Below are 8,195 nucleotides of genomic sequence, written 5' to 3' on the forward strand. Positions count from 1 at the left end.
AAATCCAATCTCGATAACTATGAAATACACCAACGACTCCATTTCTGAGCGAACTTCGTAAGATCCTGAATTGTCCGATTTCATGGACCAATCGATATTGGATTGAGTCCAAAACTTGGGGAACATCATAATATGGTGGGAGGAGTCATTTGGTGAGTCAAATCCAATGGTTAAAACTATGCAATACACCAACCACTCCATCTTATAAGGAACTTCGTACGAGCATGAATTATCCGATTTCATGAAGCCATCGATCTCGGATTGAGTCCAAATCTTCTGGAACATCATAATATGGTGGGAGGAGTCATTTGGTGGGTTTTAAGTGAAATCCAATCTCTAGAACTATGAAATACACCAACGACTCTATTTCTGAACGAACTTCGTACGAACCTGAATTGTCCGATTTCATGGACCAATCGATATTAGATTGAGTCCAAAACTTGGGGAACATCCCAATATGCTGGGAGGTGTCATTTGGTGAGTGAAATCCAATGGTTAAAACTATGCAATACACCAACCACTCCATTTTATAAGGAACTTCGTACAAGCATGAATTGTCCGATTTCATGGAGCCATCGATATCGGATTGAGTCCAAATCTTCTGGAACATCATAATATGGTGGGAGGAGTCATTTGGTGGGTTTTAAGTGAAATCCAATCTCTAGAACTATGAAATACACCAACGACTCCATTTCTGAACGAACTTCGTATGAACCTGAATTGTCCGATTTCATGGACCAATTGATATTGGATTGAGTCCAAAACTTGGGGAACATCATAATATGCTGGGAGGAGTCATTTGGTGGGTTTTGTGTCAAATCTGATTGCTAAAACTATGTAATACAACAACCACTCCATTTCATAGGGAACTTCGTACGAACCAGAATTGTCCGATTTCATGGAGCCATCAATATCGGATTGAGTCCAAATGTTCTGGAACATCATAATATGGTGGGAGGAGTCATTTGGTGGGTTTTGAGTGAAATTCAATCTCTAGAACTATGAGATACACCAACGACTCCATTTCTGAACGGACTTCGTACGTTCCTGAATTGTCTGATTTCATGGACCAATCGGTATTGGATTGAGTCCAAAACTTGAGGAACATCATAATATGGTGGGAAGAGTCATTTGGTGAGTCAAATCCAATGGTTAAAACTATGCAATACACCAACCACTCCATTTCATAAGGAACTTCATACTGGCCCGAATTGTCCGATTTCATGGAGCCATCGATATCGGATTGAGTCCAAATCTTCAGGGAACATCATAATATGGTGGGAGGAGTCATTTGGTAGGTTTTGAGTGAAATCCAATCTCTAGAACTATGAAATACACCAACGACTCCATTTCAGAACGAACCGTACGAACCTGAATTATCCGATTTCATGGAGCAATTGATATTGGATTGAGTCCAAAACTTGGGGAACATCATAATACGGCCGGAGGAGTCATTTGGTGGGTTTTGAGTGAAATCCAATCTCTAGAACTACGAAATACACCACCGTCTCCATTTCTGAACGAAGTACATACGAATCTGCATAGTCCGATTTTATGGACCACTCGATATTGGATTGAGTCCAAAACTTGGGGAACATCATAATATGGTGGGAGGAGTCATTTGGTGGGTTTTGAGTCATAACAATGGTTAAAACTATGCAAAACACCAACCACTCCATTTCATAAGAAACTTCGTACGAACCTGAATTGCCCGATTTGATGGAGCAATCGATGTCGGATTGAGTCCAAATCTTCTGGAACATCATAATATGGTGGGAGGAGTTATTCGGTGGGTTTTGAGTGAACTCCAATCTCTTGAACTATGCAATACACCAACCACTCCATTTCAGAAGGAAGTTCGTACGATCCTGAATTGTCCGATTTCTTGGACCAATCGATATTGGATTGAGTCCAAAAGTTGGGGAACATCATAATATGGTGGGAGGAGTCATTTGGTGGGTTTTGTGTCAAATCCGATGGCGAAAACTATGCAGTACTTATAACTCATATATTTATACATTTATACCATCCATTTCTAGTCTATTTGTGATGTTTTTGAGTTAAACATGTTGCATTTTACCCTATTTTGTGTGGAAACAAGTTTTGTGACCTGTATTGAAGTCCAAATAAAGAATCCAAGGCGAACCTGGCTTGTTTGAAGACTAAGAGCAGAATTGGAAAGCAATGGGGATTTCTAGCCTGATTTGGAGGTGCCAAATAAGGCAAAAACGTGCAAAATAAAGTCTGATTTATTAGGATATCTTTGGAATATCTGGCAGCCTCTTTTACTCCATAAAAACTTGCCTTTTAGCCACTTTCACAGACTCTATTTATTTTGGACGAATTTCACAACCCTAGACATCCTTCTTTTTGTTATTCTCCCCTTTCATACACACTAAAACCCTAGCCGTTCCATATATTTCCACCATCAAGACTCATTGCAAGAGGCTGTTCTTGGAGAAGTTCAACATCAGAATTGGTTCAAGGGTTTCCTCTCATGAATTTATTTTCACTCATGTTGTTTATTTTCGTTTTAATCTTTGTGAACATGATGTGTAACTAAATTCATAGCTAGGGATTTCTATGTAGCCTTGCAACATTGATCTATGTTTCTAAGTTAAAGTATTCTGTTCATCAATTTGTTTCTTGTTTCATTCACTGAATCTATTGTTAAATTTGTTTGTCAATTTTAATGTTTGATCACCATTAGGGTTGCCTACAGATTATCTAGTCAAGGTTATTGTAAACATTGTGCTTAATCTTGGTAGACATGTGAATGAATGAAGAGAATGCTATGCAAACATCCTGCCATCTATTTTCTTCGGTTCTTTAACGTTTTCTTGCATGTTAATGACTCTTAACCTGGAACCACAGTTGAACATCCCAATTAGGTTGCAGATTAGGAGAATTTGATCAAAACCACACATCATATGGCTGATCATATATATGTAAAACGAACTCTGGAAACAGGTTGGTAGTTGAATACAGTTTAACTTTATAAACATGGAATTGGTTTTGCAATGGTGAACTCGAAATCCCTGGTCTCATCCCTATTCTTCTTACATCAATATATTCTTCTTGCATTTTAAGTTATTTTTCATTTACAACACAAACTACTCTCAATTGTCAGTTTCACTTTTAGTTAGAGTTCTTTCAAAACTAGTAATTTATAGAGGTCCAATCGGTCCATGTGGTTCGACACCCTTACTTGTACCATTATACTAACCATATATTGGCACTCAGAAGGAACACAACAAAATTTTGGCGCCGTTGCCGGGGACTGATTTGATCCTCGATAATTACTTGTTCTCAAACCCTAATTTCGTTTTATTTTTGTTTCTCAGGTAGTATATGTCAAATACACTTGCTGAAATAGGCCAAAGACTTGAACGGTTAAAGAGCAACACTTTTGAGAATTCTGTATCAGCTAGTGCCCAGACTAGCCGTGTAGAAGAGGACAATTGTTCAACGAGTGTAGATTCTTTCGATAAGTCTAATTCTTATGCAGAAGAAGAGATGGCTGGCAATAACGATGACAACCGAGCTTTGGAAGATTATGCTCAACCGGTTATACCAAATTCACCTTCATGCATCTTGCTGCCTACTGAAGCTAGAAATTATGAACTCAAATCTTCACATTTTCACATGCTTCCTTCTTTTTACATGCTTCCTTATTTTTATGGTTTACCTAACGAAGATCCATTATCCCATATTAAGGAATTCTACAATGTTGTGAGTGGTTTACCTTTGTAGGGAGTGAGTGAAGCAGATCTGAGGATGAGGGTTTTTCCTTATACATTGAAAGATAGAGCAAAGAATTGGCTAATGACTTTAGCACTTGGTTCGCTCACCACTTGGGATGCCGTAGCTAAGAAGTTTCTGGAGAAGTTTTTCTTAACTCAAAAGACAGCTACATTGAGTGGGCAAATCTTTAACTTTAAACAAGATGATGGAGAACCTTTCAATGAATGTTGGGAGCGTTTCAAAGGCCTGTTGCTGCAATGTCCACATCATGGGTTACCTCTTTACTTACAAATGCAAATTTTTTATGATGGACTAACCCAAACATGTCAATCAACTGTGGATAATGCAGCAGGTGGAGCTTTGAAGAAGAAAAATGCTCAAGAGTCATATAACATTTATGAGATGTTGGGATCTAATGCTCAACACAAAGATACAAGAGGTAAACGAGTTGGAATGTATGAAATGAGTTCTAATAATGATCTTGCTTTGCAGGTGGTTAGTTTGGAAAAGAAGCTCGATTCTGTGCTCAATATGGCACCTAAGATAGCTGAGGTGTGTGTCATTTGCAACATACCAGGTCATCCTACTTATCAATGCTCAGCTAGTGAGGCTTATCCCGAATTCGTTCAAGAGCAAGTGAATCTCATGAATTCTTACAATCAGAGGCCAAGGAATGACCCGTTCTCTAATACATATAACCCTGGTTGGAGAGATTATCCCAATCTCTCATGGAAGAATAACAATCAATTTCAAAATTTCCAACCAAAGCCTGCCACTACGCTTGAAGATACGGTCAAAATGCTAGCTCAAAACACTGTTCAATTCCAGCAAACTACCAATAGTACTCTCCAACAACATTCAGCTACTCTAACCAAAATGGAGACACAATTAGGTCAGATTGCGGATGCTTTGAGTCAAAGAGAACCCGGGAAATTTCCAAGCCAACCGGTGATACTTCAAAGGAACCAAGGGCAAGCCAAAGCGGTCATAACACTTAGAAATGGTAAGGTTATTAATAATGGAGTTGGCAATGAAGTTACTCATGAATCTGATCATGTGAATGCAGGCCCCACTCAAGAAGAGAATGTGGCTGAATGAAGATCCAAGCAATGCCACTTCTTCGTATGAAGCTCCAAATTTTCACAAGGCTGAAAAACCTTACACTCCTTCAATCCCATTTCCTGGAAGACTTGCCAAAAGTAAGCAGGATAAGTCATTTAAAGAAATTTTTGATATTTTAAGTAAAGTGAATGTTAATTTACCTTTGCTTGATGTCATTAGGAATATGCCAGCATATGGGAAATTTTTCAAAGAGCTAAACACTTATAAGAGGAAGTATGGACCTAATGAGAAGGTGATGGTGTCTGAAAATGTAAGTGTTGTGCTTCAAAGAAAGCTCCCACCAAAACTCAAGGATCCGAGCAGTTTTTCTATCAATATCACCATTGGAGACAAGCTAGTTCAAAAGGCTATGCTTGACTTGGGGGCGAGCATCAATTTAATGCCTTATTCAGTGTACCTTCAATTAGGTTTGGGGGGTTTGAAGGCAACAACTATTTCATTGCAACTTGCCGATCGATCAGTGAAATATCCAAGAGGTATAGTGGAAGATATCTTAGTTCAAGTTGATAAACTAATTTTGCCTGCTGATTTTGTAGTGTTGGACATGGAAGAGGCTCCTATACATGATCGTGAGTTACCTATTTTGCTTGGGAGACCCTTTATGGCCACGGCAAAGACTATCATAGGTGTGCAAAATGGTCTCCTCACCATGATTGTGCTAGGAGAAACTGTACAATTCAAAGTGTTTGAATCTCTTTCTCACCCTTCTAGTTCACTTCATTGTTGTTCGATTGATGTGCTTGATTCACTTGTTTTCTCTAAGTTTTTGCTGGCACAATCCAATGATCCATTACAATATGTTTTGAGTCAATCTCAAGATGATTTTGATGAAGAAGTGCTCATGGAGATGGTGGCAGCCTTGGAAGCATTAAAACCATACCTCTCCACTTTTTCACCTCTTATAGAGCCATTAGGACCATCTGCCACACATCTGATCCCTTCTGTTGTTAAACCTCCAAAACTTGAGCTTAAACCACTTCCATCACATCTAAAATATGCTTACCTAGCTGAGTTTGAAACTCTCCCAGTTATCATAGCATCTCACCTCACCTCTTTGGAAGAAGATAAGCTAATTAGGGTGCTAAAAGAGTTCAAATCAGCCATTGGTTGGTCTATTGCAGATATCAAGGCAATAAGCCCTACCATGTGCATGCATCGAATTTTATTGGACGAAGGAGCGAAACCAACTCGAGAACCACAAGGAAGGCTCAATCCACACATGAAGGAAGTAGTGAGAGTTGAAGTGTTGAAGTTGCTAGATGTGGGTATCATATACCCGATTTCTGATAGCAAATGGGTCAGCGATGTTCATGTAGTGCCTAAGAGGATTGGAATCACAGTGGCAAAAAATGAGCATAAAGTGCTTGTTCAAATGAGACCTGCAGCTAGTTGGCGTGTTTGTACCGATTACAGGAAGTTGAATTCATACACTAGAAAAGATTATTTTCCTATGCCTTTTATTGATCAAATGCTTAAGCGATTAGCTGGTCACGCATATTATTGTTTTCTAAACGGATATTCAGGTTATAATCAAATTGCGATTGCTCCAGAAGATTAAGAGAAGACTACATTCACCTATCCTTTTGGCACTTTTTCATATAGGAGGATGTCGTTTGGCCTTTGCAATGCCCCAGCAACATTCCAACAATGTATGCTGGCAATCTTTTCAGATATGATTTAGAGATTTATTGAGGTATTCATGGACGATTTTTCAGTTTTTGGTTCTTCTTTTGATACTTGTCTTAACCATCTCTCTCTAGTGCTTCAAAGATGTCAGGAAACAAATTTGATTCTCAATTGGGAAAAGTGTCAATTTATGGTGAAGCAAGGTGTTGTGTTGGGGCATGTAATATCCAGCGATGGTATTGAAGTTGACAAAGCAAAAATTGACATAATCTCAAATATGGCAGCCCCTACTTCAGTGAAGGGAGTGAGAAGCTTTCTAGGACATGCTGGTTTTTATCGTCGTTTCATTAAGGATTTTTCCAAGATCACTCATCCATTGTGCAATCTTTTGGCCAAAGATGTTGTATTTCACTTTGATAAAGATTGTATGAATGCATTTAATACCTTGAAACGTGAACTAACCTCTGCTCCTATCATTATGGCACCAGATTGGTCTTTGCCTTTTGAGCTAATGTGTGATGCCTCTGACTATGCTATTGGTGCTGTTTTAGGTCAAAGAGTAAATAAGCTGCCACACGTAATCTACTATGCAAGTCGGACATTAAACGATACTCAACTCAATTACTCTACAACTGAGAAGGAGTTGCTTGCTGTTGTTTTCGCTTTAGAGAAATTTCGTTCATATCTTGTTGGCTCTAAAGTTATTGTTTACTCTGATCATGCAGCTCTTAGGTTTTTGTTGACCAAGAAAGATGCTAAACCACGTTTGATCAGATGGATACTCTTGTTACAAGAGTTTGACCTAGAAATTTGAGACAAGAAAGGGAGTGAAAATGTTGTTGCTTGATCACTTGTCGCGCCTTGTTGATGAAAACCATGGAGATGGACAAATTTTGCCTCTCAACGAATCATTCCCGGATGAAAAACTCTTTGTCATCCAAGATAAAGAGCCATGGTATGCTGATTTTGTCAATTATCTTGCTTCTGGTGTAATTAGAGATGATTTGACTTTTTAGGAGAGAAAGAAGTTCTTTTCAATGGTGAAACACTACATGTGAGATGAGCCATATTTGTTCAAGTATTGCCCTGACCAAATCATTCGAAGATGTGTTCGGAGAGTGAGCAGCAAAGCATACTAACATTCAGTCATGCATTGGCATGCGGAGGTCATTTCAGTGCCAAAAAGACAGCTTTAAAGGTTTTACAATCTGCTTTGTTTTGGCCTACATTATTTAAAGATGCTTTTGATTTTTGCTCTAAGTGTGATAGGTGTCAGAAAATGGGGAGCATCAGTCGCAGGAATGAAATGCCATTAAACAACATTTTGGTGGTAGAGCTATGTGATGTGTGTTGAATTGACTAAATGGGACCATTCCCATCTTCTTTTGGATACATATACATACTAGTGGCGGTAGATTATGTATCAAAGTGGGTTGAGGCAACAGCTACATGAACTAATGATCACAAAGTTGTTTTGAATTTTCTCAAAGATAGGATTTTCACTAGGTTTGGAACTCCAAGAGCTATCATTAGCGATGGTGGCAGTCACTTCTGCAACAAACCTTTCGAGGCATTGATGAAGAAGTACAACATCACACATAAAGTGGCAACTCCATACCATCCTCAAACCTCTGGCCAAGTGGAAATCAGCAATAGAGAAATAAAGAACATTTTGATGAAAACCGTCAGCCCTACAAGGAAGG

At 38.8% G+C, this 8,195-nt stretch overlaps 1 non-coding gene across 1 annotated transcript; it reads right to left on the minus strand.

Moving 5' to 3' along the window:
• Positions 1 to 3,912: 3,912 nt before the first annotated feature.
• LOC148920534 (small nucleolar RNA R71) lies at positions 3,913 to 4,019 on the minus strand. Its single transcript, XR_016124811.1, has one exon. It is a non-coding gene; the product is annotated as a small nucleolar RNA R71 (small nucleolar RNA).
• Between the last annotated feature and the right edge of the window lie 4,176 nt (positions 4,020 to 8,195).

The sequence above is a fragment of the Prunus mume genome, linkage group LG2 (assembly GCF_029339155.1).
Source record: "Prunus mume cultivar Tortuosa linkage group LG2, ASM2933915v1, whole genome shotgun sequence".
NCBI classification, from domain to species: Eukaryota; Viridiplantae; Streptophyta; class Magnoliopsida; order Rosales; family Rosaceae; genus Prunus; species Prunus mume.